Here is a 19,369-nt window from a genome sequence, read left to right as displayed (position 1 = left end):
AAAAGAAAAGATAAAAAGAAGAGGAAAGAAGAATAAAAAGAAGAGGAGGAAAAAAGAAGAAAAAGATAAAAAGAAGAGGAAAGAGAAGAAAGGAAGTATTCTAAAAGTAATCTGCCACCGGTACCGGCGGGATTGTGGTTAGTTTCTGATGCGCAGAAGAAAAAATCTGGCCCACCCTATATTTTTACAGGCCCACCCTAAAGTACATTTCTGCCTATGCTACTGGTCCGCACAGCAGCAACAACCAATCACATGAATCTCTTGCCCCCGACACACAAAGCAATAGCAATGTTAAAACTAAGTAAACTGGAAGAAAAGAAAAAAAAAAAATCCCCAACAGGCGAAAACCTACCAGTTTCACCCACTGTCTCTGCCACCTCCCTCCATGCCTCGCTCCTCTGGTTTGTATCCCGGTAGATGAACAGAGACTGATTATACAGCACCGGGTGATTCACTACCGCTATAATGAATTTTCCCTCAAATTTTTGGAATATGAGGAATTACCTGCGTAGTCTCTCCCAGCATACACGCGGTATGATTAGCTAGCGCTTGTACTGGCAGATTTGCATAAACGGGATTTCATTGGCTGACGCTTCTGCCGAGGCGCCAAAAGTTGAACATTGCTCAACTTTTTGAAGCGAGCAACGCCAGCAAACGCTCCACGTCGCTTCCCAAAATACAGTTCTGCTAAAAGTGACGTCACCCCATTCAAAGTGAATGGGCAGAAGCGTTTGGAAGCTGTAACGCACGCCACCGTGTGGACGGGCCGTCACAGTGGCTCTGCGCCAGAAACAACAACAACAAAAAAAAAAAAATCTGGAATATCACCCCTCCACTCCCATTAACATCCCTCAGCTAGCAGCTGCGCTATCTACTCACCCAGATTCCGTGTTTGTTGACTATCTCCTGTCAGGGCTCTCCCAAGGCTTCAGGGTAGGGGTCCTCCCATCTCCCACAGTGACTTTCGTAGCAAAAAACTTACAGTCAGCGCTAAAGAACCCAACATAGTTTCCCAGCTCATCGACAAAGAACTTCTCAAAGGATATACAATCGGTCCTTTTAGCTCCTCCACCTTCTCAGTGTTCCGTTCAAATCCCATCGGAATAGCCACACGTAAATAAAAGGCTGATATTCGATCTGTCCGCTCCCTGCTCCGGCCCATTCTGCAGCGTCAATAGCATCATCCCTCCAGATCAGTTCTCCTTTCACCATGCCTCAGTGGAAAATGCAATAAAGATGATCAAGTTCACAGGGCACGGAGCTCGGCTCTCCAAAGCGGACATTACCGATGCCTTCAAATCATCCCCATTCATCCGCCTCAGTGGAACTTGTTCGGTATTAAGTGGGAGTCCAAACTCTATCTTCGCCGTTCGCCTGACCTTCGGGTGCAGAAGCAGCCCCCGCATCTTCAATTCCTTCTCGGAAGCGCTCTATTGGATCCTGCTGAACATCGTCAGAATCCCTTCCGTCCTTCATCTACCGGACGACTTCCTCCCCATAAAGGCCCTGTCACACTGTCCCGAAATTGACACCCGATGGACACACGATAAAGGAAATGTTCAAATTCGGCTGTGATCGTAGCAACATCGGGCCATTCGTGAGGGCATCTTAAGCCATCGTATGACCGCCGGTGGAGTTTCTCAGGCTCCGGCAGCAACTTCGTGAGCGGCAACTTCGTAAGGCATCGTGAGGGCATCTTGTCAAATCGTGTCATCTTCGTGTTATCATCGGTGCATTCACCCTCACTCTGATCGGGGCGAATGCCCGATGGCACCGATGATAACAAGATGCCCTCACGATGGCCTTACGAAGGGCAGAATTGACACACGAATTCAACACGAAAATGAACCTTCGCAAGGTCCTTCGGCAATTTTTTGGCATGCCAAAGATTTTGCCACCGCTCACGAAGTTGCTGCCGGAGCCTGAGAAACTCCACCGGCGGTCATACGAAGGCTTAAGATGCCCTCACGAATGGCCCGATGTTGCTACGATCACAGCCGAATTTGCAAATGTCCTTTATCGTGTGTCCATCGGGTTGTTTTATTGCACAACAAAATCATGTAAATATATTATGTAAATAACCCAATTTGTTCTGTGAAACTAAAAAGGATATAATATATTATTTTGAAGGACAGTTGACAGGAAATTGTTGTTGTTATGGAAACAACATTACGGAGAAAACGTAATATTTTCTACATATAACGACGGATAAAGTAAAGAACAAAGTCTGAAGATATCAGTACAGTACTGTAACATAATTGTTTTTGGTACTTTCATTGCAGTTGTATGTCTTAAATGTAATGTAAATGTTGCCTTCGTGTGTGGTTCGGGGCCATCTTCGTGCGAAATTCACAATTCCATATTTGTGTGTCCATCGGGTGTCAATTTCGGGACAGTGTGACAGGGCCTTAAACCCGCCACAGGACAGCTCAGGGATCTCACTGGCCAAGCTTAAACACTGCTTCAGGAGTGAGGTGTCCCTCTCTCCAAAGAGAAAACGTTAGGTCCCGACACACGCTTAGAGTTCTTAGGCATCATCCTCGACTCCATAGACATGAAGGCGTCTCTCCCCTCCGACAAATTGCAGCGCATCCGGGACATCACCAAGTCATACTGCGAGCAACAAGTTATCACAAAACAACAGTTGCTCTCCCTTCTCGGACATCTCAACTTCGCCATGCACGTCATCCCCCAGGGGCGCTCGTTCATCTCCCGCCTCCTGGACGCAGCATCAGCGGTCGACAACCTCCATGACTGCGTTTTCTTAGACGAAGGCTGCCGCTCAGACCTTCGGTTCTGGTCCCTCCTGCTCGCCCACTGGAACGGAGTTACTTTCTTTTACGATGGCCTCGTGCGTTCCTCTGACTCAATGAGGTTCTTCACGGATGCCGCCCATCCATGGGTTTTGGGGGTTTCTTCCAGGGAGAGTGGTTCGCAGGGTCATGGCCCCGTCAATTTCTACCTCAAGCAAGTTCTCATTAAATCCGGCCTATCACCCATATCATACCCGGGGCATTCCTTCAGGATAGGTGCAGCCACCTCTGCTGCTAATCAAAGTCTCTCTACCTCATCCCTACAACAACTAGGACGGTGGTCCTCCTCCGCCTTCACAACTTTCATTCGTCCGGACATCAGCGCCGTACGGGCTTCCCAAAGATCTCTCAGACCCTAACTATGGTATCTATGCATATAACTGGTGGTGGCTCATAAACACATTCATAAGTATATGTCTCACTAAGGTACCTGATATTCAAACTGCATTCCCGTCCTAGTCCGCGGGCCCCGCCCACAGGGAATAACGTCTCGTCTCACGCGCACCTACAAGTAACGGGCTTCATCTCCTGGACACAGGTATCCAAATCCCATGCCCTTGCTCAAATGTGTCAGTGTCAAATGTATATCCTGCAAAGTCAGGTGTGGACTCGGGCCACCGCACACTTCTGTGTCAGTTACAAAACAAAGAAAATAAAGAAAGAGGAAAAGAGTAAAGAAGGAAAAGAAAAAGATATATCCTGCGAAGTCAGGCGTGGACTCGGGCCACCGTACACTTCGGTGTCGTGGCTCCGGGCCACCGTACACTTCGGTGTCAGTTACAAAACAAAGGAAATAAAGAAAGAGGAAAAAGTAAAGAAGGAAAAGAAAAAGATATATCCTGCGAAGTCAGGCGTGGCTGAAGGCCACCGTACACTTCGGTGTCAGTTACAAAACAAAGGAAATAAAGAAAGAGGAAAAGAGTAAAGAAGGAAAAGATAAAGATATATCCTGCGAAGTCAGGTGTGGCTGAAGGCCACCGTACACTTCGGTGTCAGTTACAAAACAAATAAAAATAAAAATAAAGAAAGAGTAAAGAAGAAAAGAAAAAATATATATATATCCCGCGAAGTCAGGCGTGGCGGAAGGCCACCGTACACTTCGGTGTCGTAGCTTCGGGCTACCGTACACTTCGGTGTCGTGGACGTTGGGTCACCGTACACTTCGGTGTCAGTTACAAAACAAAACCGTTCGACCTTCGGGCGGCGTAGTCAAGCCCTGCTAGCCAGGCAGGCGACCCGCAGGTCGTTTTCAGATAAGACCGGCACTGATTTCGGCAGTCAGAGTCTCAGCATGACCCGTAAGCTCCGGCAGTGATTCCGGCCCAATGCCGCTTACATATGTTAATCTATTATCTTTCATTCCCAGATCACCACAGTCACCCCACAAGGTAAGCAACTCAGTTCATCTCAGTATTTCATACTTCACTGGTTTTGGGGATTTCATCGGAGCGGTTCTTTCCCTCCTGAATGATTATCCTGCAAACCGGGGCCTAATCGCCAAACACCATTACATTCTCCTGTTGTATTATCATGGCAATCATTTCATTCATATGACGTGTAAACAATAAATATGTAATTCTTACATCACGTCTCTCCGGTTTTAAATGAAAGCTTTAGCGCAAGTTCAATAAGGAAGACCTAACACGAGTCACTTACACGTCACTCTATGGCTCCTTTCCCCCCTCATTAAATACGAGGGCGTCACCCCTCAGCAGCCAATCGCTGCACATGCTAAATTCCTTAAATGCCTGCTCTTCCTCCCTGTCAGTTGTCATTGCAGATGATCACACGCAACCCGCCTCCACCCCTCTCGCCTCCTGTCTCCTTCAGGAAAAAGCTAAACCTTCCTCCTTCAGACCGGTCTCACCTACTCATCACCACCACCAGTGTCTAGACCCCGGGGATTTCATCGGAGCGGTTATTTCCCTCCTGAATGATTATCCTGCAAACCGGGGCCTAATCGCCAAACACCATTACATTCTCCTGTTGTATTATCATGGCAATCATTTCATTCATATGACGTGTAAACAATAAATATGTAATTCTTACATCACGTCTCTCCGGTTTGAACTATTGTTTAACCTCTAAGTAATTACATTCAATATATTTTAGAATTAACAGGAATTATACAGATTATAATTAATTTCAATACATAAATTAAAAAAATATGAGTATTTAAAGAAAAGAAAATAGATTGAAATGCTTAAAAATAAACTCTACCATGATTCATTTCTGTGAGTGTAGGGGGGTCCGGGGGCATGCTCCCCCGGGAAGATTTTGTTTTAAATATTGAAGTTAGATGCATCAATCTGGTGCACTTTGAAAGCAAAATGAAGAGATATATGGATACCTCTCAACATCTATAATGAAACAACTGTAAACAGATTTACTTTTTCTTTATGGATATAAAAGAAAGTAAAGCCTGACTCCTACTGGCGGCTGGTTAAATGACTCCTCGTCCCTGAGTACACTCACCATCTTTCAGCAGGAAAGGAGAGAGGGAATCCTTGTCCGGCGACAACCGCTGTCTTTTCGCACTATTATTAAGCCACGCTAACATTTTCGAAATGCTAACGTTATGTGATGTATTTTCTGCTCTAGTCTATCGCTGCGGCGCGTCATAGGTACGCTGGGCATATTTGTTGTCATGCGTCAATCAGGGCCGGACTGGGACAATAAGTCAGGCCGGGAATTATACACCCACTCAGGCCACTACCAGTTTTTTGTGCCATTTTGCTGGATTTATTTGTCAATATTTAAAGCATTGCTGCCCATAGTGATAGCCCTCTAGTTTAAATCTACTACCCAAAAATAAACATATGGAGATGGGTTACTATTTAAAAAAATGTGAAAATCTATTTAGGAACCTGTCCATGTGAACATATTTTAAGTGGGGGTGGACCTCAAATTCTATAGGGGGGTCCGGGGGCATGCTCCCCCGGTAAGATAATTTTTTAAATGTTGGACTTAAATGCATCAATCTGGTGGATTTTGAGGGGGAAATAAAGAGACTACACTCATATGAAACAGAACTGTATACATTTAAATAATCATAAAATCATAAGTACATGGCCATAACCAATAACATACCATATCCAATATGAAAAAACATTGAAACTTGTTTATTTATTTGTTTTTGGTTCATTTATAGTTGTGAGTCTGTCTGTGCTCCTGAATCCAACACACTCTCACTCCCTAGGCGTCCAGGAGCGACGTTTGGTCAGTGTCCGTGGCGTCCAGTTGTGATGCTCCTAGGCTCCTTCAGCGTCATAAAGGGACGCAAATAGCTTTCAACTGATTGCAATGTATTCCCATCTGCGGCGGGATTTGACGCTCATGGAAGCACGGCATTCGTTTGTGTCGGCTGCCCTTAAAGGCGTCCATTCCCATTGGATAACGGAGAATTGTACACCCGGAAGTAAGTATTCCTCTTACTGTCGATTGATTTTACTGTGATATCTGCACTACTCATCAACTAAAAAACACCAGATTATCCTTGTTAATTACACAACATTGATTGGTTTAAATTGTGTGCAATGCTTTTGTATTTTTCCCCTTCGATTCGGAGAAACAAATATTTTTTCGGAGTAAAGGATGGCAGAAGACACTACACTACCCAGAATCCCCAGCTATCGTTTGGACTACACCATGTGCTCTGTTTGACAAACCCCGTTTTTTTTCACCATTCATTCCAATGGCTGGCGTCTATGTCACGTGATCTTCAAATTTCTCCCTGCAGAAAAATAAAACATGTCCGAACTTCGTTTTATTCTCGGTGGAAAATGCCTATTTTAAAGTTAGTTTTGCCATTAAAATGCGTTTTGATGTCATTTGATGCGAGAAATATGAGTTGTTATTTCAGATTGTGTGCAGTGGATGTACATGATCTTTAGTTTGCTAGTTATTACGAAGATTACTTCAGGAAATCGCAATGTTTTCATTGTTACCAAGGTGGTTGCTAGGGACGCTGCTATCGATATTATTTCTGTTATGTTGTGTAACTGTTTAATGGTGTTATCTTTATTGCTACCCCCTTCCCCGTCAATGTATAGTGTTGGTCCACAGCGCAAACATATTAGTTTAACAAAATCCGCATCTAAAGATAGCCTACGTTATTTTCCCCTGTGCAATTCCAGTCTCACATCTCACAGCACATCATCATTAACAAATACCGGAAACAGACCGAAAACATTTAAAAAAAATAAAATAATACTTTATTCCGAGTGTGCTTGCTTTTCTCTTTGAAAGTCATCACATAACGGCATTGTAATACACGGTTCGGCTGCATTACATATTGCATATCTGCCGTAGTTCTGTATTTATAGAGCCCTGATGAGAAGACTTCTAGACAAACATGAGGAACTGAAAACGTGACGTGGATCATAAATATATCAGCCATTAAACAACATCTTACATTTCTTTTCACACAATACGTCTCCTTGCAGTATCAACACTAATTCGGCTGACTTTTATATTTGATCCAATTGGTAGATAGGCTGTATTTACACCATAAAGGTGCACAGCTGATATAAAGGGACACCTAGTGGTTAAAGCATGTTATTGAATTTCATTATTTGTATTATTAGATATTAATAGGATCCCTATAAAGTATATTCATTACTCGTTATTCTCTACTAATAGTTCATTAAAGACTGTATATAATGACTATTTTGTACATCCCTTTCAAGATTTCAAGATTTTCTAAGGTTTATTGACATATCATATAGGCCTACACAACTATGGTGTAGTTCTGCATTGAATGAAAAACTTGGGTCGCAGGTTCCTCAATAGTGCATTACAAGACATCTATCAATATTTGTGCATACCTCCAGCAATGTTAACTATGTTGAAGCACTTATTTTAACTGATATTATACATAATGTATTATACTCTTATAAGATGTATGTAGATATTTCATCTCCGGCCTTGTCAGGTATTGAACAATCAATAAATAAAGAACACAGAATTGTTAAATATAAAACCCAGAATTTGTGTGATTATACTAAATGATTTACAAATAAACACCACTGCATATTTACAACTGTTACACATGCTGATGTAACGCAAATGTTTCAACTTGGGATCAATAAAGTATATCTTATCTTAAGCTGATCGATGGCTACTGCCATATTTGCAAAATTTGCCTCTGAACTTTGACAAGTGCATGTTTCAGGCTCATCAATAAACAACAGGAGGGGTCACAAACATAAGACCCGCTGTTAAATAAAGCTCTTCTGACCTTAGCTGGCATGTGGGTATATATTAATGCTGCCCATTATGGGCACAAGCAATTTTCACCCATTTATTAATTATATGTTTTACATTTGAGTGTTTCCTATCCCCTAAACCTCCAGGGATGTACACAGTTTAATACTGGCAACTTCTTATTATGGGAAATACGAAAACGTCTTTTAAAACTACAACTCCCAGTAGAGACGTGCCATAGAACATATTGCGAAACACAATAGCCAGCATGTGTAGTTCTTGGGACGGGGTGGGGGAGGGGGGACGGGGTGGACCCGTTCAAATCCAGTTTTGGACAGTCTGCCGTGGTTCCATCCCATTTCACATGCTGTTCGACGCTCGGCACACTCTCCAATCACAGAGCTTGAGGACTATCACGGGGTTTGTCAAGCGAAGCGGAGAGAATACTTACTTCCGGGTGTAATATTCTGTAAAGCAAATGAGCTGCTCCGACCCTCGGTCCTGACGGACTCCGACTTTTGTTGCAGATTTTGTTAAACTAATACGTTTGCGCTATGGACCAACACTATACATTGACGGGGAAGGGGGTAGCAATAAAGATAACACCATTAAACAGTTACACAACATAACAGAAATAATATCGATAGCAGCATTCCTAGCAACCACCTTGGTGACAATGAAAACGTTGTATAGACACAATTTCCTGAAGTAATCTTCGTAATAACTACGAAGTCTACCGTGGTTCCATCCCATTTCAAGTGCTGTTCGAGAATCGGTGTAACCCTCGGAGCACACTCTCCAATCACAGAGCTTGAGGACTATCACGGAGTTTGTCAAACAGAGCACATGGTGTAGTCCAAACGATAGATGGGGATTCTGGGTAGTGTAGTGTCTTCTTCCAACCTTTACTCAGAAAAAATATTTGTTTCTCCGAATCGAAGGGGGAAAATACAAAAGCATTGCACACAATTTAAACCAATCAATGTTGTGTAATTAACAAGGATAATCTGGTGTTTTTTAGTCGATGAGTAGTGCAGATATCACTGTAAAATCAATCGACAGTAAGAGAAATACTTACTTCCGGGTGTACAATTCTCCGTTATCCAATGGGAATGGACGCTCACATTGCCTTTAAGGGCAGCCGACACAAACGAATGCCGTGCTTCCATGAGCGTCAAATCCCGCCGCAGATGGGAATACATTGCAATCAGTTGAAAGCTATTTGCGTCCCTTTATGACGCTGAAGGAGCCTAGGAGCGTCACAACTGGACGCCACGGACACTGACCAAACGTCGCTCCTGGACGCTTAGGGAGTGAGAGTGTGTTGCTGAATCAGCCTCTCCTGTCTCCCTCCTCTACCCCTGCTCCTCTTTGAGGCAGCAGCAAAGACTAGTTTTAGCTCTCAACAAGTTTATCTTAAATTTGTTCACCTAGTTAACATTTTATTTTTATTATTCATGCCTATTTTACTAATCACTACCCCCTCAAATGGAAATATGTGTTTACATAAATGGTGACCAAACCGTTTGAGACCCACTGAGATAACTTAGACTAAGTTAACTATCTAAACACTCAGACAGTAATTTACCTCACCTGAGCTGTAGTTATCAGCCTCTCAGTCTGACAGCAGAGGACTCTCCCTCCACCTTGTTGTTGAAACAGCTCCTTATATCCGTTAGCGCAGCTAGCTAGCACCAGATGCTAACAACAATACACGTAACCGGTGCGCGCGCTTTCTCGCTCGCTCGCGCCACACATACACTAACACACACCCTCCCGAGCTTGAATGACACACAGAGACCAATCGAGGGCATTAGTATGATCTGTATGAAAGTAGCCATGTCGGCAGGCCACATCATGTATACAGCCAGAGTCAGACCCACATTTGCGCAGCGTTGTGTTCACAATACGTATACAAAAAAATCCTCAGGCCAGCAGGCCAGTTAACAGGCCAGTCCGGGCCATCATGATGTGCCGCCGGCGGCTGGCGGCTGAGTACCAGCATTTTACTGAGTACTGGCACCTTGCCAGTACTCAGTAAGAAGTGCCGGTACCACATGGGTAAAAATCAGAAGTATACCGGCCCAACTCAAGCACTGCTCTGGTCTCTAATTTCTTTGTGTGGTTCTCCTTGATTTTATCAAGTTCTGTCATCCCCTCTCTAATGTCGGCTGCTGCTGTGAGCTGATTACACACAGAGTGTGCTTTACTTTTTTACTTTTACCTGCTATTCAATGTAAGCTGTAACACTTTAAATGTCCCCGCTGTGCGACTAATAAAGGATTTCTGATTGCAAATTGGTTTAAACTTTGTATTTTGATGAAGGAACTAAAACAGGTTTCTTTCTTCCACAAGGAATCAATCAAGAACAATTCTGCGGTGATGGTAAAATCATTTAATCATATATGATTTTATATATATATATATATATATATATATATATAATACCTTTTACTCTGTTAAATTGTATCTTGAGTCTTAAATGTGTTTAACAGACATATGTTTAGGTTTGATATTCCGGTAGGGCAAAAGGTGGGGTGAAAGGTGGATTTACAAAAGGTTATGACTGGGGGGTTTTATGGTTTAATGGTGGGAATGATAAGATAATGTCTAACATAATTCATGGGAATAGGATAAGTAGACTGTTTTTCTTTCTTCTATATAGTGGGAATGTAAGCTGTATTGGGGGTGCAAAACTTCTTTATCCTCTGAGGATGAAGTTGCTCAGTTCCTGCATTTGAGATCGATTTCAATTGTATCTGACTTTCTTTATTACTTTATTAAATATAAAAAAAGACAAACTTGTTTCTGAATAATTTATCAGTTTCTCTTAAGGGAATTAAAATGCCCACCACAATGTAATCTGCATTTTTCTTGGCACACTCAAACTCTGAAAGGTCTTTATCAACCCAGAAGCTTGTTCACTCAAAGCCATCTGCTCAATTCCAATCTTCCTCTTTGGGTCAACATCTGTGACATGTATTTATCAACCATGCAATAATGATTTTATTTGACTTACTTGTACTGAAGTTTTGTAAAAACCTCTAGAAAGTAAGACTCCCCTGGCTTCAGGTTGTTGAATGTCATCTTGTTTGTGTCAGTTGTCTCTTGCACACTGTCTCCCTCACTGCAACAACTCACAATGTAACTTTCCACTTCACCAGCAGGAGGCCCCAATGCAGAGACAGTGACTCCCTGCTGACCTGGTGGTCTGCACAGGAGGCCTTTGCGGGAGCAATATAAAGGTTTCGCTATAACTGCATTTTAAAGTCAGACTGACAGTTAAAATAGTTGTGATTGAATTCACATTTAATCATGTTATGCACCTGATGTTTCTAAAAGTAATAACATTCTACTTTGTAAAATATACTGACAGCATACTTCATCTTAAAGGTTGCTTCACTTTTAGTGCCCAAAGTAATGACCATAGTACCCCCCAAAAAGGGCCACCAAAATGTTGTTGCTCTACTCTAAGCAAGTCTGGTTATTAACAATTATTAATGATAATTAATATAAATAAAACTGCTAGAATTTATAAAATCATAATTGATAACCTGCAGAGAAAAAGAAAATGTATAAATGTTCTATTATTTATTTTATATATCATTTATTATGTATTATTATATTTGTATAACTTATATTACATCAAATCACCTCTCCAGGGCACCACGTTGTATACAAGGGAAATGACAGCCAGTTTATGAAGTTGCATCAAATAGAAACAAGAAGTTTACTAGACTAAATAAGGATATCTGATTAATACCTGAAGAATGACTGTTAACAGGAAGACCATGTCCATAGCTAGTAAAAGTCGAAGAATATTTACATTTTTGGATAGTAGAAGTTTGCAGAACTCACTATTTGAAAACATTAAAAAAACAGCGTATATATTCTTTCTTTTTTTATAAAGACAACAAATAAAAAACACACAAAAACTAAAGTAAGAATTCAGACACAAATGTATTAATTAAAATAAACTAAATAATAATCATTTTATTTACCAATGAATTGTTTTAAATGCAGTGTCCTTTATCCACACATGCAAATAAACCACTATTAGGAACTGTAAATGATTCATTAATAGTGACAATAATTATGATCAAACCATTATTTTTTAATGTGTACGTTCATTTCAAACACTTTAATGTGTCGTAGAGAAGGATCTCATCCTTAATCAAAGATATTTCTGTTTTACAAAAAATCAAGCAAATGTAAAAGCCTATACTCTCTCCTCGACTCCTCCGCACACGTTTAAGGACGTCCTTCAACGATCGATTTCCGGCTCAAGTTGAGGTCCTATTTTCCCTGATAAATCAGTTGACAGATATGATTGTGCTGTCTGTGTGTGGAGATGTTTGATGATGACAGCAGCAATGGACTCAGTACACTGTGACGGGAGCTTCAATTGAGGCAACTGAAGTTAAACATATTAAGTTGTTGTCAATTGCAGATAGTTGCTCTTCTTAATTCACTTTGCATGTCTTGAGGCTACGGTTGTGTTTTAAATGAAATTATTTACTTAAAAAAAACGACAGTGCTAACAGTAAATTAACAATTGTCTTTAATTGTCAGGTCCAATTAAGAAATGTTTAAGGTTCCATCATGTCTTTATGTTTTAAAGATAACAATTAGAAAGAGAAATCCTGAGTTTAAAGTGGGTGTTGTTGCAATTCATGTCCACTAGATGTCAGTAGTCTGCTGGAGTCCATGTTCAGAATGAATAGGTAAAGGACAGTGTTCAGTAAGACCATGTGATTGATTTCTTGAAAAATGATACAACTGTCTGAATTGATCTTTAACACTGTTAAAAAAAAGCTCAGGGTGGAATACAGGTCAGTCATTTATTCATTATTGCCAACTCCGCTGACCTGAAGATGAAGATAATGAATGACATGGACCGACTTCCCCTTGTTGTGTTCCCATCTACTTTCTTCATCCAAATGTAATCATGTGTTTTCATTTAATTAGCAAAATATACAGTTATGGGACAAATCAACACAAAAACACTAGAAAGCAAAACATGCACACACATCCTTAAAAACATTCTTTACTTCTAGTTTCTTGTTAACAGTTTAAATTCAACTTTAAGTTAATCTGAATATCTCTCACTTTCAGAGTCTGAACCTGTGATTAGCTGTGGATCAGACTGGATGTATGTGGACACACCTAGCCTCAGCAAACTGCAGTCAGCCATGCAAACCAAAGTGACTTCATGTGGCCCACGGTAAAGACAGTGACACACACACACACACACACACACACACACACACACACACACACACACACACACACACACACACACACACACACACACACACACACACACACACACACACACACACACACACACACACACACACACACACACACACACACACACACACACACACACACACACACACACACACACACACACACACACACACACACACACACACACACACACACACACACACACACACACACACACACACACACACACACACACAGGGGTTACATTGGGATTTGATATGTGGGGGGGTCGAGGATCTCATTATTTGACCTTAAGGGCTATACTGTATAGGAGAGGCCATCATTATATGTATCAAATGCATACATTGGTGTCACAAAATTACACAATAAAAATAGAAAGTACAACAAATAAACTGGCATTAATTTACGCGAGTATGGCCAAAAGTATGTGAGTAAATCTCACTGTAAACTATTTAATTATGACCGATCATAACTCAGCTTTATGCACACACTACATTTAGCATGGTTTAGGAAACGGGCTCCGTGTTACAAGACGGGTCGGGTCGTTTGTCGGCACCACCACCATAGGCGGATTTAGGATTGTAGGAGATCTGGGGAGTCGTTGGGTTGGGGGGGGGGGGGGGGGGTGCAGGGGTACAGTGCCATTTTTACAAGTGGGGGGTGGACCGAACATCCTTTAGGGGGGTCGTCGCCTCCTCTCGGGGGGTCCAGGGGCATGCTCCCCCGGGAAGATTTTTTTTTAAATATTGAAGTTGAAAGCATCAATCTGGTGCACTTTGAGAGCAACATTAACCCTACCTTAATAACACCTTAAAGCTGACAAAAGGCACTGGAGAACACTCATTAACACCCTTTAATGAAGCAAACTAATGCCTTAACTCACTCAAATAGTCGTTTACTTATTAAGTTGAAACGAATGTGCGTAGAGTTTTAAAGGATGCGGATAGTCTCACCTTGATTCTGGCGCATTGCTTATCGTTTTATAGATCTATTCTCATCCACCATCTTTGTTTGTGACGTAAAGAGTGTAACGGCCCGTCCACACAGCGGCGTGCGTTGACGCTTGCCGGCGGGCGTGTCTGACACTCGACCAACAACCAATCACATGAATCTCCCGCCCCTGACACACAAGCAGCGGTTTGATTGGCTAGAGCTTGTACTGGCATATGATTCGATTGGCTGACGCTTCTGCCGAGGCGTCAAAAGTTGAGCATTGCTCAACTTTTGTAGCGAGCCACGCCAGCGATGCAGTTCGGAGCCAATCGGAGTCTGATTCAGAGGGTTGCCTGTCAGTTCTGTTGTTATGTGTACTGAAACGAGAGCCGGTATAATTCCACGCGTGAAAACAAAATAAAAATTGGAATAAGTTATTTTAGTGTCTTAAAAGTAGACTGAGTTATGAAGGGTTAACGTTACATCTTAGGATAATTTTTAGTCATGTTCTTTATACATACTAACATATAAGGGTATACTTAGTGTGGTTACTCCATGTTTACTAGCTATAACATTAACGTTATATCACTCTTTTTTCACTTCTTACTCAGTCAGCCAGAGTGCAGATATCACCATTAGATTAACAAACCTGAAACATCATCCATTTCTTGACTGCTGGTGATGACATTGTTGTCAGCTGCTGCTGATACTGCTGCTGCTGCAGCTTGTGGCGCCGGCTGCTTCAATGACAATAACTTTCTAATATCCATAACTGTATATGCTATTAGCTTAAAACTTGTCAGGCACTAGGAAGGATCACTTCTTCTTCAGGGCAGGCTACGCAGTACGCAGGCTAATGTCCCACAGTGGCTGCCTCTCTGGTGGACTCCGGTACTGCACATTACTCCCGAGACGTTTTTTAAAAAAAAAATTTGTTTTAAGTGAAACATCCGGGGCTTTTCAGAAAACATCCGGGGCTTGAGCCCAAGTAGCCACCCCCTAGCGCTGCCACTGACCACCACAGAGACTTTGCACACACACACGATTCATTGCAGAGTTGCACCTGTGGTCTTGTTTTTACATTCTTTGTTGAATTCAGAAACCCAAGACTTGAAATGAAGAACAATTTGAAATAATGGAATGGAAAATAAAGATGATTATTAAAAGAAAAGTATGCTGTGATTCTGATCTGGGAAACATTAAAGACATCCAGAGCCAGTCTGCAGATGTTGTCTCTTTATTGAAATAGTATACAGTAGTAAGTATACATGTTAACATTATAAAGAAATGAACAGTATAAAGAAATGAATGGTATTTTTTATTAGGTAAATATAAAGAATCAGATACTTCACAGAAACAAAAGATTAGAAGATCTGAGTAAAAGAAAGATCATATATGATGCTGTTACTTGTTGACAATAGCACTTGCAATGCAAAATGCAACAAAATAAATATTCACAAAAATAATACCATCTTTATATCATCCTTAAAGGTGGGGTAGGTAAGTTTGAGGAACCGGCTCGAGATACACTTTTTGTTATATTCCATTGAATGCTCTTAACATCCCGATAGCAATGAATATCTTAAGTGCTTTGACAAAAAATCCATAAAAAAATGTCATCTGTGGAAGCCGTAGTAAAAAGCACGACCAATCATCTGAGCCGGCCCGGCTAAAATAACTGGATGGCCTACCTGCCTGTCAGCCTTCCATCTGTGCACAAACTTATCTCGTGCCCTCATTGGTCATGTGCGCGTTCGTGTGTGTTGGAGGAGGGGCTCTGTAAGGAAGTGGCAGATTTTTTCCGGCTGTGTATTTTCAAATTCTAGCGCACTCAAGCTGGTTTCTCTGAAATTACCTACCCCACCTTTAACTTGATTCAAACTTGTTGTCATGTTTACGTGTTTACATGCTGAATATGAACTAAATTATCCTTTCATTGATCTAAAAATGTAAAAAATGTGGCATTTGAAAATGAAAACTAACATAATACATTTTGAGTAAATATTATAACATGAACATAAAAATGTAAATATTTGCTGATTTTTAGTCCCTGTTTGGAGCTAAATACTTGATTGGAATACAAAGAAAGACTTTCAGGTTTTTGGTAAGAAAATGACATTTAGCACTCAAAAAGGTAAGAAGAAACTGCATGTGTAAACTACATATTGACATTTAGATTGAATGATATGTTAAACATTGAATATGTAAATATATAAATGAAACAAAATAAGGATAGATTCTAACTCTGGGGAACGGTCACATGTCAAACTGAACTTGATTACAACAGACTTTCTGTCATGTTTACATGTTGACTGTACCACCACTAAAACACAATGATTCATTCACTGATTTAAACATCTAAATGTGTGGCTTTTGATGCAGCTCAAAAAATGAAAAGACAACAATTATAAACGTGTCAATAAAAATGTAAATAATAAGAACCAGATACTTATTTGAATTAAAAATAAAGACATTGTATAATCTTGATGTTGACATGAAGACTGAATGATATTTTAAAACATTGAAATTGTTAATATGTTTACGACAAAACCACAGAAAAACATAAAAGCTAATATTTTTGCATCAGTTACTTCAAGGAAATAAAAACACTTCATCAAATCAAATTTGATTAATTGATACTACAATAACAACCAAAATAAGAAGGATTTAACGTCTGTAAATCAAACTGAAATGTTTACAAATTCCTTGTAAGTTGTTGTTGAAATATTTGGTCAACCTTGCCATCTCATAAACAGCATGTTACTTTGTGTGCTTCTCTTCATATAAATCAAGTGTAATCTAAATGAGAGGATGCTGACTGTAATGAGGAGGACGTGACCCTCTGTGAGCACGAAGCTTGAAGTTTCTCATTTGGAATGAAATGACTCTTTGAGGCTGGCTTCAGCTTGCTTATGTGTGATAAGTTTCCAAGCTGCAGGAATATCAGCAGAGTTTGCATCGTATGCTGCTGCAAACTCTTTATTGAACTTAGCCATTACATATTTCCAGTAGTCTGATGCCTGAAGGCTTGCATCTGCTTGGATTTTCCAGTCCGGATAGATTTCTTTGTATCGCTTGAAAGGGTGCGATTGATCATTTGTATCCCTGCAGTGAAAAGAAATGTCACTGTTTACTAGGGAAGAGCATATGTCAATGCAAAGTTTGTTGGTATTACTCCATCTGTATCTACCCAGACCCTCTGGTCGATGAAGTGAAGTGAAGTGCTCAGTGTGGGCTCTTCCTCCTGCCTCACAGGGCGCTTTGCAGAACGGACACTGTTTACCACATCCAATCAGTGTGTTGAAAAGCTCGTTCTGAGGATTCACATGAAGGCTCTGTAGTTTAGTTTGGATGTCTCTTTTCTTAAACTTCTCTCTAAGAGTTTGTGCCATCTCCATCACACACTCAGTGAGCCAGTGAGCAAACTGTTCCTGGTCGGCCTTGTTCAGGGTCATGAATGCCCCAAGAGCATCCTGGGAAATGACCAGTTTGTCACCAAGTTTCTGACAGACAACTTCAACAAATGACCTTACGTTGCCACTCTTTTCTGTTTTAGCTTTCTGGATAGCATTATTTATGCTGTTGACACATGACTGGAGATGTTGTTCCTCAAACACCGTAGACCCATTTGAGAAGCGTTCCAATATTTTGTTGAGTATCCATTTCTTTACATATTTCTCATAAGAGGAAATAAAGCTCTGGTACTTTTTAAAGTCACCCGTGGAGAGCAGATCCAGTAAAACTGAATACTGGAAGGACGTTCTTGTGCTGAACTCTTCACTTGTCCTCATTTCACCAATGATATCAGGACCCAGGGAACGGTTGACAAAGTCTTCGACTGCAGGCTTCAAGCATCGGTCTGTGAATTCTCCTGCCTTCTTCTGGCACTGGTCTACGTTATGGAACACATCTTTGAAATCAGCAAGAAACTTTTCTTTGTTTTCATTCAGACATCTGTAGGGATCCTTCTTTTGGATGAAATCTTCATGCATCTTCTGAAACCTTCTGGCTGCGTCTCCACATATGTGCTGTTTCAGAGAGACTTCAAAAGTGATGTCTGTTCCTACTTCCTGATTGTTTTCCAGCCTCTCATCAATCATGTTTAGAATCTCCTCGATATAAGTATCATGGTAATTGCTTTTTCTTTTCATTTTGTCAATCATCATCTGTGAGCAATCTGTAATGATGCTGTCAGCTGTTTGTTGTACAGCCTTTGCATTACCTGGTATTTTAAACCACTGTTTAACTTTGTCTGCACCTTTATTCAAGAATCCTTCAACTGTATATTTAAAAGGAACCAGTCCATACTCTTTCAGGGTTTTTTTACTCAACAAACCATTCGCTTGACTTCCCTTCTGTTTTAGATTTGTTCTCAGGCGGTGAGACACACTGGTGAAAATGTCCTCAACCTTCATTTCTTTAAAGGAAAGTTCATTCACTGTTTTGATCCACATTTTGTCAAATTCTTCATCCAGCTCTTCCTCTTTCATCTTGATGTTTTTCTTCCGACATACTTCAATCAAAGCACATACTCTGGTCTCCAACTCCTTTGTGTGGTTCTCCTTGATTTTATCAAGTTCTGTCATCCCCTGTCTGATGTCAGCTGCTGCTGTGAGCTGATTAAACACAGAGCTTTCCATTTCTTGTCTAAGGCTCTTTGCACTGTTTGCAAACTCCTGTCTGTATCCTTCAACAAGATAGACATGACCCTCTGTTTGCTTGAAGTACTTGTGCACATTTTCGAGAAGCTTTTTTTCCCATTTAGACAGCTCTGTCAAAACTTCATTTTTCAAATACAAATGAAGTTCTCTCATGTCAGATTTGTTAGATTTATCAGCAGGTGTACCGAAGTTGGAGATTCTTGTTTCAGCTTGTGTAACCCATGTGTACATTTCTTTTTTGAAGTCCCATTCCCATTTGTTGAATTCTGTGCACAGCCTCATGTATGCATCAGCCACGAGACTGTTTTCTGAAGCTGAAGATGAAGTTTTTCATGTTTTAACTGCAGTCCACAGGCTCTTCATCCACTCCGTAAACTCCAAGATGTTATTAGCTGACGTTCCACAACTTCCCAAAATGTGGATGATGTTCTTCTTGAGCTCATAGACAGCCTCGCTGTAGCCTGCATTGACTGCTGCCATCGGTGGTTTTCCATTCCAAAGTCC

General features: G+C 41.0%; 1 protein-coding gene and 1 long non-coding RNA gene across 7 annotated transcripts in view; one reads left to right on the top strand and one right to left on the bottom strand.

The window, feature by feature from the left end:
• Nucleotides 1-13,237, top strand: part of LOC117549001 — a 22,377-nt gene extending 9,140 nt beyond the window's left edge. The window contains exon 3 of the long non-coding RNA XR_004569405.1: nt 13,134-13,237. This is a non-coding gene — a long non-coding RNA (uncharacterized LOC117549001). The remainder of the gene's footprint in view (nt 1-13,133) is intronic.
• The window catches only part of LOC117549000 (interferon-induced very large GTPase 1-like), a 91,547-nt gene that overhangs the window by 37,399 nt on the left and 34,779 nt on the right, over nt 1-19,369 (bottom strand). The gene's annotated exons all lie outside the window — the stretch shown is intronic.

The sequence above is a fragment of the Gymnodraco acuticeps genome, unplaced genomic scaffold (assembly GCF_902827175.1).
Source record: "Gymnodraco acuticeps unplaced genomic scaffold, fGymAcu1.1, whole genome shotgun sequence".
NCBI classification, from domain to species: Eukaryota; Metazoa; Chordata; class Actinopteri; order Perciformes; family Bathydraconidae; genus Gymnodraco; species Gymnodraco acuticeps.
Note: the sequence above shows the minus strand (reverse complement) of the source record. Positions and strands in the feature narration are given on the sequence as shown.